The sequence below is a fragment of the Vulpes vulpes genome, chromosome 13, assembly GCF_048418805.1.
Source record: "Vulpes vulpes isolate BD-2025 chromosome 13, VulVul3, whole genome shotgun sequence".
Lineage (NCBI taxonomy): Eukaryota > Metazoa > Chordata > Mammalia > Carnivora > Canidae > Vulpes > Vulpes vulpes.
The window spans coordinates 158,266,250-158,280,734 of NC_132792.1; positions in this window are offsets into that span (position 1 = coordinate 158,266,250).

Genomic DNA, 14,485 nt, shown 5'->3' on the forward strand with positions numbered 1-14,485 from the left:
CGCACATCAGCCAATGACCGTTGGCAGGGTCAAGTCCAACCAACCCACAGAGCGCTTTACTTAGCCACAAAATAGCACCTGTGGGCAAGACTATCCACTTTTCCAAGGGGCCCTGGCTCCTCTCCGGGACGGAGGCACACCTGCGGGTGGCGACCCCCCCCCCCCCCCGCCCCGTTCCTCCTGGCGCTGCTCCACCCTGGTTCCGTTCCACCCTGGCACGGCGGAGCACACGTGCTCCGTGAGACGCACCTGACCCTCTTCCATGAAGCTCGCCTGGTGATGCAGGCCGCTGACCTCCCCGGGTAGGACCACGATGTGTTCGCCCCATTCCCCGTGCAGCCGCTTTGTTGGGGGCCGGCTGTCATCAAGGTTTACACAGAAAACTCCATAACCCGGACTCCGGCTTGCAACAGAATGAGCTACCAGTGAGGGTGTCCTGGGCTCCCTTCCCGAAGTCTCGCTGCTCCTAACTGGGCAGCACGAAGCATTTGCCCCACCAGGGTTATTAGCTCCTGGTTGTCCCAGGCTGCCAGGAGCTCTAAGGCCACAATACCCCGCGGTGGCACATTATTATAACGTCCTGCTGATAGTTTCATCCCCTGCTGCCCTCAAACTGGGAGGGTTTATAAGGAAACCAAGTGCTCAAAATGACAGAGTGGGGCGCCTGGCTGACTCAGATTCGGTAGGTGGAGTGCGCAGCTCTTGGTCTCGGGTGGTGCTTTTGAGCCCCTCGTTAGGTGTAGAGATTCGTTAATTTAAAAAGATGTTTTTTTAAAAATGACAGAACAAATTGTCTTTGTGCCATCATCTTACATATCCCCCAGGCTCCAGGAAGGTGGTCGAGAAAACTTGTCCCCGCCAACCCCGAACGCTCCACGGTCAGGTACTTTGAGAAACGCAGGCCCCTTTATTCCCTTTCTTGGAGATTCCCGGGGTCCATGAGCATCCGGAGAAAGGCCTGCAGTTAAGAAAGCTGTTGTTGCCTGACTCAGACATTCCCAAAGGGACCTCAGAACACTTCTTTTTTCCCTCCAGGCTGCTAACATCTAATAGAATACATTTTAGGGAATGCTACCTTCAATCTTCAGGATAAATATGTGCTTTTTCTTTTTTTAAGTAAGAAATGTCATAGCCTCCCTTGGGAGTGTGGTTTATCATCGCCCCTAACTCTTCCTAGGAGGATAACCCTTCTGCTCCCACTGTATTCACAACAGCACCCCCAACTATGCATGTACCATATAGAATCGCTTCAGAGTCCCGGTGAGATCTCACTGGATCCGACCAAGGAGGGGGGCAGCCAGGCCTGTGACCACACGCCTCTGTAGTCCCTTTGGAGGGGGACAAACTGCTTTCTCCTCTGGGCAGGAGCAGACCCTGTGCAGACTGATTGCAGCCCCTCTGGCCACGCGGCCTGCACTGGCCGAGGCAGGGGTGCAGCGGCCTCAGCCCCAGAGTGGCCCCGCCCCACGCTGCCCACCTTGCCATCCTTCCTGCCTCAGGCTTTGGAAAGCTCTGGTCGCTCCCAGGCAACCTGTCTGCAGCACTTTCAGCAAGAGAACAGCATTGCGGAGCTTGGGGCTGGGCTGCCCCGGCATGGTGTCACTCTGCTGAGCATCTTGAAGAAGAGAAGGAGAAGAAGGAGAAGGAGAAGGAGAAGGAGAAGGAGAAGAAGAAGAAGAAGAAGAAGAAGAAGAAGAAGAAGAAGAAGAAAAGGAGAAAAGAAAAGAAGAGGAAGAAGAGGAGGAGGAAGAGGAAAAAGAAGAACAGGAAGAAGGAGAAAAGAAAGGAAGAAAGGAAGAGGAAGAAAAAGAAGAGAAGAGGAGGAAGGAGAAGAAAAGAAAAAAGAGGAGGAGGAGGAGGAGGAGGAGGAGGAAGAAGAAGAAGAAGAAGAAGAAGAAGAAGAAGAAGAAGAAGAAGAAGAAGAAAAAGAAAGAAAGAAAGAAAGAAAGAAAGAAAGAAAGAAAGAAAGAAAGAAAGAAAGAAAGAAAGAAAAGAAAAGAAAAAAGAGAGAAGAGAAGAGGAGGAGGAGGAGGAGGAGGAAAGGAGAGAACTGTAGCCTGAGCCTGATGGGGATTAGTGCCTTCTGGTGTCTGACAGCTCACCGCTCTAGGTCTCTGTCTGCTGTGACCCGCTCTAGGTCTCTGTCTGCTGTGACCTGCTCTGGGTCTCTGTCTGCTGTGACCCGCTCTGGGTCCCTGTCTGCTGTGACCCGCTCTGGGTCCCTGTCTGCTGTGACCCGCTCTGGGTCCCTGTCTGCTGTGACCCGCTCTGGGTCCCTGTCTGCTGTGACCTGCTCTGGGTCTCTGTCTGCTGTGACCCGCTCTGGGTCCCTGTCTGCTGTGACCTGCTCTGGCTCCCTGTCTGCTGTGACCCGCTCTGGGTCCCTGTCTGGTGTCACCCGCTCTGGGTCCCTGTCTGCTGTGACCCGCTCTGGGTCCCTGTCTGGTGTCACCCGCTCTGGGTCCCTGTCTGCTGTGACCCGCTCTGGGTCCCTGTCTGATATGACCCGCTCTGGGTCCCTGTCTGCTGTGACCCGCTCTGGGTCCCTGTCTGGTGTCACCCGCTCTGGGTCCCTGTCTGCTGTGACCCGCTCTGGGTCCCTGTCTGCTGTGACCCGCTCTGGGTCCCTGTCTGGTGTCACCCGCTCTGGGTCCCTGTCTGCTGTGACCCGCTCTGGGTCCCTGTCTGATATGACCCGCTCTGGGTCCCTGTCTGCTGTGACCCGCTCTGGGTCCCTGTCTGGTGTCACCCGCTCTGGGTCCCTGTCTGCTGTGACCCGCTCTGGGTCCCTGTCTGCTGTGACCTGCTCTGGCTCCCTGTCTGCTGTGACCCGCTCTGGGTCCCTGTCTGCTGTGACCCGCTCTGGGTCCCTGTCTGATATGACCCGCTCTGGGTCCCTGTCTGCTGTGACCCGCTCTGGGTCCCTGTCTGCTGTGACCCGCTCTGGGTCCCTGTCTGCTGTGACCTGCTCTGGCTCCCTGTCTGCTGTGACCCGCTCTGGGTCCCTGTCTGCTGTCACCCACTCTGGGTCCCTGTCTGCTGTGACCCGCTCTGGGTCCCTGTCTGCTGTGACCCGCTCTGGGTCCCTGTCTGGTGTCACCCGCTCTGGGTCTCTGTCTGCTGTGACCTGCTCTGGCTCCCTGTCTGCTGTGACCCGCTCTGGGTCCCTGTCTGGTGTCACCCGCTCTGGGTCCCTGTCTGATATGACCCGCTCTGGGTCCCTGTCTGGTGTGACCCACTCTGGGTCCCTGTCTGCTGTGACCTGCTCTGGGTCCCTGTCTGGTGTGACCCACTCTGGGTCCCTGTCTGCTGTGACCTGCTCTGGGTCCCTGTCTGGTGTCACCCGCTCTGGGTCCCTGTCTGGTGTCACCCGCTCTGGGTCCCTGTCTGCTGTGACCTGCTCTGGGTCCCTGTCTGCTGTCACCCGCTCTGGGTCCCTGTCTGGTGTCACCCACTCTGGGTCCCTGTCTGCTGTGACCTGCTCTGGGTCCCTGTCTGCTGTCACCCGCTCTGGGTCCCTGTCTGCTGTCACCCGCTCTGGGTCCCTGTCTGCTGTCACCCGCTCTGGGTCCCTGTCTGGTGTCACCCGCTCTGGGTCCCTGTCTGCTGTGACCTGCTCTGGCTCCCTGTCTGCTGTGACCCGCTCTGGGTCCCTGTCTGGTGTCACCCGCTCTGGGTCTCTGTCTGCTGTGACCCGCTCTGGGTCCCTGTCTGGTGTCACCCGCTCTGGGTCCCTGTCTGGTGTCACCCGCTCTGGGTCCCTGTCTGCTGTCACCCGCTCTGGGTCCCTGTCTGGTGTCACCCGCTCTGGGTCCCTGTCTGCTGTGACCTGCTCTGGCTCCCTGTCTGCTGTGACCCGCTCTGGGTCCCTGTCTGGTGTCACCCGCTCTGGGTCTCTGTCTGATATGACCTGCTCTGGGTCCCTGTCTGGTGTGACCCACTCTGGGTCCCTGTCTGCTGTGACCCGCTCTGGGTCCCTGTCTGCTGTGACCTGCTCTGGCTCCCTGTCTGCTGTCACCCGCTCTGGGTCCCTGTCTGCTGTGACCTGCTCTGGGTCCCTGTCTGATATGACCCGCTCTGGGTCCCTGTCTGGTGTGACCCACTCTGGGTCCCTGTCTGCTGTGACCTGCTCTGGGTCCCTGTCTGCTGTCACCCGCTCTGGGTCCCTGTCTGCTGTGACCCGCTCTGGGTCCCTGTCTGCTGTGACCCGCTCTGGCTCCCTGTCTGCTGTGACCCGCTCTGGCTCCCTGTCTGGCGTCACCTGCACCCCTCACACTCCGATGCACAGAACGGGAAGCTGGGGCTCCGAGAGGTGCACAGAGCTGCTCAGCTTGGGTGCAGTTTACCAGCATCAGGTCAGGTTGACACGTCAGAACCTTCTCGGCGGGGCAGGGGCCCCCAGCTTTTTGGTAGGAGGATGCTTATTACAGGATCTCGAGGGCGCCAGGGTCAAGTGAGGGGCTTGGTCCTTCCTAGTCCCGTGGACCACACCCCCGCCGTGCTGGGGAGTCGCGAGGAGAAAGATGTTCATGGAGGCAGCTGCCCGCACCCCCCGGGAAGGGGCTCAGCCTCCCCAGAGCACCCCCCACCCGGGAGCTCCAGAGAGAGGCCCCTGGACATGGATGCGCGGGGACCACGCCCTGTTGCCTGCCCCGCTCCAGTTACCCATCTCTACGGTCACGAGCCACCCTTTCCTGACCTGTCAGGGGAGGGCAGGGAAGGAGGTCGCGGTGTGAGGCAGGTGGCACTCGTGGCATGGGGTGACCGGGAGCTGGTCAGGAAGGCAGGGCAACCTTGGGAAGAGCGTCCAGAAGCTCTAAGATCCTGGGACGCGGCTGCAGAAGGCCTTGGGGGTGCGAGCTGCAACTGCACACAGCGCCCCACCTGGCGCCCCCACCCCCCACCGGCCACCTCCGTCCTGACGGGACGCAGGCCGGAAACTCTACTCTCAGGCCTTGAGCTTTTGCACCAGCCCTTGAAGACAAGGGTAACTGAATTCACAGAGCTCTCTGGTTGAGTGGATGTCACTGCGTGTCGCATCCCCCCCCCTCCCCGGGCATCTCCGAGCACCTTCCGGGAAGCTGGCTGCGGGCTGGGCCCAGCACAGGACAGCCGCGCCGTGTCCCCCGTGTGGCGGAGGAAGGCAGGAGGGACTGCGTGCTAGTGTCACACCCTGAGCCCTTTCCTACCTGGGAGTCAGCCGCGGCGGTCGCCTGAGTTCCAGGCCAGGACGGCTCTGAGAGGTTGGGCACCTGCCCAGGCGACAGCTGAGAGTCCCCCCCAGGGGTTTGGGCCCCAGCAGGCCCGGCCCCCCGAAGTAGGGAGGAATCCCAGCAGGGAGGCCAGCGCGGAGTCGGACAAGGGGAAGACCCCGGCGGCGGCGGAAGGGGAAGGTGCGGTGCCACCGCCTCAGCCCCGTTCCCACCTCCCGCAGCGGACCTGCGCCGGGAATGTGGGCCCCGCCTGGCCGCCCACCCGATGGGTAAGTTCTGTAAGGTCACTTTGGTTTTTTTTTTTTTTTTTGTAAGGTCGCTTTGTGAGCCACAAAGCTCCAGACAGATGTAGAAGGATAATCATTAGGAAAGGCCGTTTTAGGGGCACCCGGGGGGCTAAGGGGCTGAGCATCTGCCTCCGGCTCAGGGCGTGACCCCAGAGTCCCAGGATCGAGTCCCGCGTCGGGGTCCCTGCATGGAGCCTGCTTCTCCCTCTGCCTGTGTCTCTGCCTCTCTCTCTCTCTCTGTCTCATGAATAAATAAATAAAATCTTTAAAAAAAAAAGAGAGAGAGAGAGAGAGGCCATCTGAAAGGAAGCGGCCGCCAGCCGGGCGCCGTGTGTGCGCCGCTGCGGGCAGGCTGAGCGCCGAGGGCTCAGAAGATCGCAGCCAACGCTGGGGGCAAGAGCCATCCTCCCTCTTTGTCACCAAGGGACCTGCTGGATCGGCCTCCAGGACACTGAGCCGCTGAGAGCTCGGAGGTCGGAGCACAGCCGGACAGAGAAGAAACGCTCGCTGGTGTGGGAGGTCTCCTCCTTGTGGGCCGCGTGCTCAGCGACACCGACACGCGTGCTTGCTTGCACACGCGGGTGCACACACGGCCGGAGACTCAGTCCACACCACACGGCCGGTCCGGTTATGCTCCTTGTTCGGCAGGGAGGGAACTGAAGCCCAGAGAGGGGAAGCGACTTCCCTAGGGTCGCACCGCTGCTGAGAGGGGCTACCCCGGTGTCGAAGAGAGGGGCGTACCCCTCAGGGGGCCGAGGCTCTGCGCGGGCCGAGGCTTGGCTCCCTGCCCAGAGAATTCAAAAGCCACAAGGACCCCCAGTCATTGCTGCTTCTAGCGCTCGCCCCGCCCTCGCCGCCGGCTGTCCTGACCCCCCGGGGTGGGGGTAGGGGGACAACACCCGGCCTAGCAGCCAGGGCATGCGGACTCCTGCGGATCCAAAGCCACCGATGAGCACTCACGAGGCTTCGTGGACAAACGTCACCGTCAGGGAAAGCGGCTCCTTCCCCATAGCCCTCGAGAGGGTGTGAGGAGCACCGGCTCCCAGGGTCCCGGAGCCTCGGGGTGGGGGTGCGGGGGTGTCGGGGTTGCAGGAGGGCAGCTGGGGAATGAAGGGCGGGGAAAGGGCCCTGGCCAGAACCTCGGTGGGAGCCCAGGCTTTAACCTGCTTCCGAACCCCAGTTACTCCGATCCCTGTTCCGAGCGCTGCCTGCGCGGGGAAGGTGCTCGAGAGCCGTTGTGGACTCTCGCCACGCCTCAGTGCCCCTTGCAAAGGCAAAAGTGAGGAGGGGAAATCATTCCACGGATGCCGTGGAGACACGGGGAGCATAACCCGGCGACCGCTCATGCAGAGGAGCTGGGACATGGGAGCGGAGCTGCGCCTGCGCTGGCGGTGGCCGGGGATGCGGGCGAGGGGCCCCCGAGATTGCACCGGCCCCCTCCCTGCGCCTCCTGCCCCGGGCCCAGCGCCACCCTCAGGCACAGCCCTAGCTTTGCGGCCCAGATCGTTGCCCACCCGGGGAATGGAGGAGAAAGAGACTGTGGTGCCCTTGGCCTACCCTTGTAGGCAGGGGTATTTCACGGGTAAAAAAAAATCCCTTTGGGGCCACAGAACACAAGCCCGAGGGTTCCCGAGGCCCCTGCAGGTCACGGACTCGGAGAGTTTGGAGGTGGGAAGCGACTTCCCGCCACAGGGCTCGGGGACGAGGTGGCAGGGAGGTGGGGTGCCGCACGAAGGGGATCTCGTGGCCATCAGGGTGGCCCTGCCGGGAGGGTGTCTCCCCCCCACCCCCCGGGGACGAAACCGGGCGGGGTGGGGGGGGGACGGGCCCTGTCTTCTCCCTGCCCTGCCCAGACCTTCCGCTGGGGGCTCGGTCCCAGCGGCTCCCTGAGCGCAGTCGCTGGGGTCCTCGGGCCTCCCCGTCGTTCGCGCCCTCAGCCCCCCCCAGACGTGAGCGGTGCCTTCGCATCTTGTCAAACCCTGGCGTGGGGTCGGGGCCCCGGGCTGACTGTGGGGCCGGCCCGCCTGGCTTGGCATCCCTGCGGAGAGCTGGGGCGCTTGGTTCTATTCTCTGTCTCTAGGCAGGGACGGCGGGGACGGCGGGGACAGCAGGGACAGCGGGGATGGTGGGGCGCTTGCTCCCCAGTGTCAGCGCCGCTGTCCCGGAGGTTCTGGGGCCCCGGGGGAGGGCGTCCTTGGGTGCCTCGCCCCGTCCTGTCCCCCGCCGAACCCCCGGCCCTGAAGGTCCTCGGCACACGCTGCCCCCCCACCTCCGGCCTGACCCACTTCTCCACAGCAGCCTCTGGCTTCTCCCCGCGTCGCCGGGTCACCCCCTCGGGGCACAGTGGCCGCTGCCTGGCCAGTCCTCCGACGCAGCTCCTCCTCTGGGAGCGCGTGGGGTCGGTCCTTGTCCACGGAGACTCCCCGGCCCTCCCGCTCTTTCTCCTCCCCTGCACCCTGGTCTGCCTGTCGGTCCCCCGTGAGCCATCGCGGGTGTGGGGACGCTCGCTCTCCCGGGTTGTCCTCTCACCTTGCCGATGAGCTCGCCGCATGTCTGTGCTCGGTCCCTCACGGAGCGAGGCAGACGGAGCCTCAGGCGCGCCCGGTGCTGCTCCCGACACCCAGGGGGTGGCCCAGGAGCCGCCTGAAGGTGGAGGGAGGCGTCCTTCGGTGGCTGAGGACGTGGGCACACACGAGTGGTGCCCGCATGACCCGCAGACCGCCACGGGGACGGACAGACCATCATGGGGACAGACAGACTGCTGTGGGGACGGACAGAACACCATGGGGATGGATAGATCGCTGCAGGGATGGACAGAACGCCACGGGGACAGGCACACCGCTGCAGGGGTGGACAGATCTCCGTAGGGACGGACAGATAGCTGCGGGGATGGACAGACCACCGTCAGGACAGACAGACCACTGCGTGACCCACAGACGTCCGCGAGGACGGACACACCTCCGCAGGGACAGACACGCCGCCATAGGGACAGACACCCCGCCACAGGGGTGGACAGATCTCCCCAGGGACGGACAGACAGCTGTGGGGACTAATGGACCTCCGTGAGGACGGACACACCTCGGTGGGGATGGCCACACCGCCGCGGGGACAGACAGATCACCGTGGGGACAGACAGACCTCCGCAGGGATGGCCACACCACCGCGGGGACAGACACACTGCCGTGGGGACGCAGGCGCCCCCGGCCACGTCTACTCTGCCCCCCGCGGGCGCCGGAGCCCCCAGACAGAGCCCGGGCCTGAAGATCAGAGCTGCTCCGCGCGAGCCGCTTCCTGTGGCAGCAGGATACGCAGCAGAGGAACCGGCGGGAGGAAATGCCGCGTTTTAACGGGGACAGATTCTTGGCTCGCTTCACGGGGCCGGGGGCTGCGACTTGCTGGGCACCCCTCGTGTGCCGGCAGCCTGTGGAACTGTGGAATCCCCCCCCCCCCCCCGTGGTAAAGTCTCTTCCCTGGGTTGCAGCTGGGGAAACTGAGGCTCGGAGAGCTTCCGTGAGATCACGTCTCCGGGAAATAGGACCAACCGACAGCGACTGAGCAACAGCACATTACGTGCGACCTCCCCCGTGCTCATCCCGCAGCAAGCCCGTCTCCGGTTCTGGCGGCGGGGCTGCGAGCCGGAGCTACTGGCCCACTGCACAGGGGACGGGACGGAGACCCGGAGAAGCCGCTGGGCGGTGGCCACACAGCCCCTCGGTGCCACAGGCCGCCTGCCCGGGGCCGCGCCCTCACCTGCCCTGCACCGCCTGCAGCTTCCTCACTCCCACGCTCACACAGGACCGAGCCCTCCACTGCCCATACCCTTCCCGTTTTAGCTGCTTTCCAGGAGACACCCCCGCCCCCGCCGGGTTCTGCCCAGAACACCCACATTTAGTGTCCAGCACTGGGCGGACCGCAGTGGCGGGGGACGCTCCCAAGATCAAGTCCACGGGACAACACCCAGTTGGTGGCAAAGCCCTTGGCAGCACAGCTAACCCCGCCTGCTCCGTCGGAGATGGGTGCCCTAGCCCCAGCCGGCAGGTGGCTGGGCCCCGCAGTCCCTCGGGTTGGGGAGGAAAGCCGTCGGGGGAGACTAAGCCCCGGGGATAGTCCGGCCTCACTCCTCCAGGCCCCGCGGGCGGGTGGGGGACGGCACTGTTTTAGGACAAAACTCAGACGCACCCCCAGCCCCCAGCTTCGCACGTTACCTCTCTGGGGAGCACTCCTCCAGCGGCCGGCGGCTCCTGGGCCTTCAGGGGACCCGCGGGGCCACCCACCTGCCCGCTGTGCCTCCCGCAGCCTCCGGCCGCTTCCCTGCCACAGCACCAGGAGCCAGGTACGCGTCCGATTAAGCTTCAAAAGGCGACACACCCAGAAGGGGAGGGAGGAGGGCGGTGGGGGTGGGGGTGGGGGGCTCCTCTGATCCCGGATCCACTCCCGAGGAGGGGAGAGGGCCACTCTTGGCCTCTGTGATTGGCTGCCCTGAGTCCAAGCCCAGAGCGCAGCTGCCGTGGAGCCAGGGGCGAGCGGAGGTGCTGGCCCTCCGGGGAGGCTCCCAGAGCCGCTAAGTGGGAACCTGTGCGGCAGGAGGGACTTGAGTTAGGAAACCCCTCCCGGATGTGCGGGCGCAGGCCCCGGGTGGGGGTGGGCCCAGGAGTGTCTCCCCTGGGTGGGGGTGGCCTATGCTTAGGGGAAGATGGCCCTCACCCTGGAGGGGCTTTACGATGCCATTGCGGGGGGGGGGGGCTGTGGCGCTCCAGGGGCGCTGTTGGGATGGACGGCCCAGGGGTGCGGTGCTCGGGCCCAGGTGCAAGCTTGGGAGGAGCCTCCGTCCCACATCCCCCCTTCAACCAGGGGGAGACCGAAGCCTAGGGAGCTGGGGGTTGACGGGTATCAGGGCTGAAGGTGCCTTAGAGGGTGACTGAGCCTTCCGGGCCCCCAGCGCCCCGTCTGTACCGACGATTTTGCTGATGTTTTCTTCGCACGCACGAGCGTCCTCGCTCCTCACTTGGCCTCGGCACCAATTTCCTCGAAATCACCGAGTTGATGTGCTGATTGTGTCTCTCCCCCTCACACGAAACTAGCTGCGCAACCACTAGAAGGAAAGCGCTCCTCGGGGGACCCCTGCAAGCGCCCTGCCCGCGGGGACGGGCACCTGGGGCCTCGGTGGGCTGGGCCTCGCTGTCGCCCAGAGCCAGGGTGGGACGGGGCCGGGGATGGGCCGGGAAGCTGGCCGCCCCGCCGCAGCAACGGGAGGACCCTTCGCTCCGAGCTTGGCTCCGTGCCTGGGGAGCAGAGACGTGGCTGCCCGAGGGAGCCCCCAAATCGTCACGGGAGCTTCAGGAGTGGGATTCAGGGGAGGGGCCGGGGTTTCCTGGAGCCCTAAGGGCCCCTGCCTTACCCCTGTCGAATCTTGACCGGATGCTGTACCAGTAACGATAGTGAAGTGAGAACAGCCGATACTCGCCGACGGCTTCCTTACGTGCCAGGATTGTCCCAAGTGTTTTATACACATTAACCATATTCCCTACACCAGCCCCATGAAGCCGGTAACTACCCCCGTTGCACAGTGAGGAAACACGGGCACAGAGGCTTTCAAATGTACTCAGACTTGCCTGCTAGTAGGTGGCAGGGTTAGCATTTGCACCCAGGCCTAGAGTTTGTGCTTTTAAAAACAAAAAAAAAATTATTTACTTACTCATGAGAGACACAGCGAGAGAGGCAGAGACACAGGCCGAGGGAGAAGCGAGGAGCCGGATGCGGGACTCGATCCCAGGACCCTGGTATCACGCCCTGAGCTGAAGGCAGATGCTCAATCGCTGAGCCCCCCAGGTGGCCCGAGTTCCTGCTGATAACTGCCTGCCCCACTTGCTTTACCAAGTGGAGGACTGGTCTTGCAGGGAGATTCCAGTCCAGCCCCTCCAGCCGTCTCGGGTGGAGCACTTACCATGGGCTAGGCCCCAGGCCACGGTACCATTAGAGGAGGGGACTGGCTCAGAGGGGCCAAGGGCTGGCCGAAGAAGCCGGGTCCATTCCAGCACCTCGGCCCGCACTCCCACCACCCACCCTGCTGGCTCCCTGGTGTTGCAGTCACCTGTGCGTAGAAGGCAGACGCTCAGAAATAGCAATGCAGAGGCCTAGGCACCCCCTTCCGCCCCTTTGACCGATGGCTCCAAGCTCTGCGTCCTCCTCGGTCCCCCAGGGCAAGTTAGTGAGCAGTGGGAGTGGGTGAGAAGCCTGAGTCCGCTTCCCCCAGTGCCTCCTGCCCGGGGCCCAGAGCCTCGGGGGCAGCTTAGGATGAGCCACGTGGCCAGCCCCTGTGGCCCCGTACCCACCTAGGTGAGTGCACCTGTGGAGGGCCCTTCAGATCCTCCCTACCAGCAGCCCCATCCGGCAACTCTGCCAGTTTGTTCTGGGGCTAAACGCTGGGGTCCAGGCAAATCATGGCCTCAAGACTTATAGGCCTCAAGCTTAGGAAACAGGGGAGCCCTCTGTGGTGCTGAGGGAAGGAAGTGGCATGATCCTGAGAGAAATGTTGAAGGTGTGAACTGGGGAGTGGTAGGTGGTATGGGCGGAGAAGGGGACAGGCTCCTGAATTACAGTTTGACCTTTGCACGACGTGGGGGTCATAGGCGCTGACCCCCGGTGCAGCTGAAAATCCGCATATAACTTTCGACTCCCCTAAAACTTAGCTAGATAATTGCTGTTGATTGGGAGCCTTACTGATGACATAAAGAGTTGACTAACATGTATTTGGCATGTTATATGTAGCACATCCTGTATTGCCACTATCAAGTAAGCTGGAGAAAGAAAATATTAGGAAAATCACAACGAAAGGACACTGGTAGGACGGTGCTGTAAGAAAATCCACATACAGGTGAGCCCATGCAGTCCAAACTGTTGCTTTGAGCGTCAGCTGTACTTGGAAGTCAAGAAGTTGGGACTTTTTGAGTGACTGGGCCTAAGCACTGCAGAAAAAGGAAGAATCAAGAATTGAATGACCTCTGGGTTTCTGGCTTGAACAAGTTGGTGGGCCGGAGAACCATCAACTCAGATAACGAATATAAAAGCCAATTAAAGGTGAGCTTAATCTTGGACGTGCGTATTTTGACAGGTTTGAGGCACCCAATGGGAGGGTCTGGCTGAGAGCCAGGCGGACGAGCCTGGAGCTCCAGGGTTGGGTCTGGGCTGGGGACAGAGAGTCTAGAGTCAGCATCAGAAAATTGCAAAGAACGGACTTTCAGGGAAAGTACTTAGATATTAAGTACTAGGTTGAGCCATGGAAGCCTGAGAAACAGCAAATAGGGAGACGTGAAGGGATGGCCAGAAAGGGCAGGGGGGACCGCAGAGGCAAGGTCCCGGAAGTCAAGTGGAGAATTCCATGGAGGAGGAAGGATCGCACACCAGAGGGGCGGGAAGGTAAGAACCAAGGACATGGCAACTACAGTCATCAACGACCCTGCCCCAGAGGGCTTGGGGTCTAGGACCGGAAGGGAAGGTGGAGGGAGTGTAGTAGAGTCCGCGGTGGTCGGAGGTGGACAAGGGGCCCGTGAAGTTTCTTTGTAGGGCAGGAGACCTGAACCTGTTAATAGGCTGAGAAGGACCAGGGGACAGGGCGAGGCTGGGAGACCCTAGAGGTCCCAGGAAGAAGGGGGTGGGTGAGTCGGCTTAGAACAGGGGGGACGCACTAACCAGAGCGCAGCAAGGAGGCCAAGAGAAGTAGGAGGAGAAACGCCAGAGGCAGATAAGCAAGCGTGGAGATCACATCTACCCGCCTTGGTTTTCTTGAAGTAGGAAGGTAAGATTTGGTAGGGTTGGGGGGGGGAGGGCAAATAGAGGAAGGTTGCCCAGTGACCTCCAGAAAGAGCGAGGTGCAAGGATGGCGCCCCCGCCCCTACAGGGAGGGAGGAGGGGGGTGGAAACCGCAAACCCCTAGTCCCTCCTAGGAGAGCAGAGCTGCCCAGGACGGCTGGGGGCTTGCTGGTGAGCCGTAGGGAGGACGCGAGGGAACAAGAGCACGCACCAGAGGGAGTGGGTCCGAGGGAGGCGTGGAGACTCCATGGCCTCTCCCGGTCCTTTCCCTGTGCCACTTCCCTTTGAGCCACATGGGCACAGGCGCTAGCCTCAAGCGGCGGTGACCAGCTCTGAGGCTCGAGTCCCAGGGCCCAGCCCAACGGTGTCTTGCAGGCGGGTCCGACCCATCACAGAACAGCACGTCTGGTGGGTTAGACGGGGGGGACACAGGGCTCCTGAGCCCACGGACGTTCAGGTCTCTCCAGGGGGACGGGATGGAGTCGCTTCTCATCTTCTCCATCCCGGGCCGCGCGGGCCTTCATCCCTGCACCAGGTCTCCCTCTGCTGGGCTCCCTGTTCTCTCGTCATCCACAGGTGACGTGCGCCCCAGAATAGTCGTCTAAAAATCGACTTCGTGTAGCTGTTTGGCTACTACTTGAATTCTTAGGTAGAGTGAAAGGTCACCCTGATTTTTTACATTAATTTATCTTCATATGCTTGGCTTACTTCTGAGGACAGCTGCTTGCTTCGTATCAGGTCTTTAAAACCACCAAGGACTGGGTGGGTCATCTGTGGGGCTTAACCAAGACTCAGGCGCGAGCACGCAAGGTTTCCTCCAGTTGGCGCGGTTTAGCGGCGACCCAGCAGCGTCAGGCACCAATTTGTGGACTGGTTTGTTCTCAATGACACACCCATCTGCCCACCTTTGAAAAGACCCAATTTTGCCTGCCTTTAAAAAAAAAATCATTATTTTAAAGATTGTATTTGAGAGAGAGACAGAGCATGTGTGTGCACGGGGCGTGGGGGTGGGGTGGGAGCAGCAGACTCCCCGCTGAGCAGGGACCCCGGTGTGGGGCCCTCGGGGGCTCGATCCCAAGACCACGAGGTCACGACCTGAGCCGAAGGCAGCCACTTAGCCGATTGAGCCACCCAGATGGCCCCGTGCGCCTCCTGAAGCACGAGCATCCCCGCCGT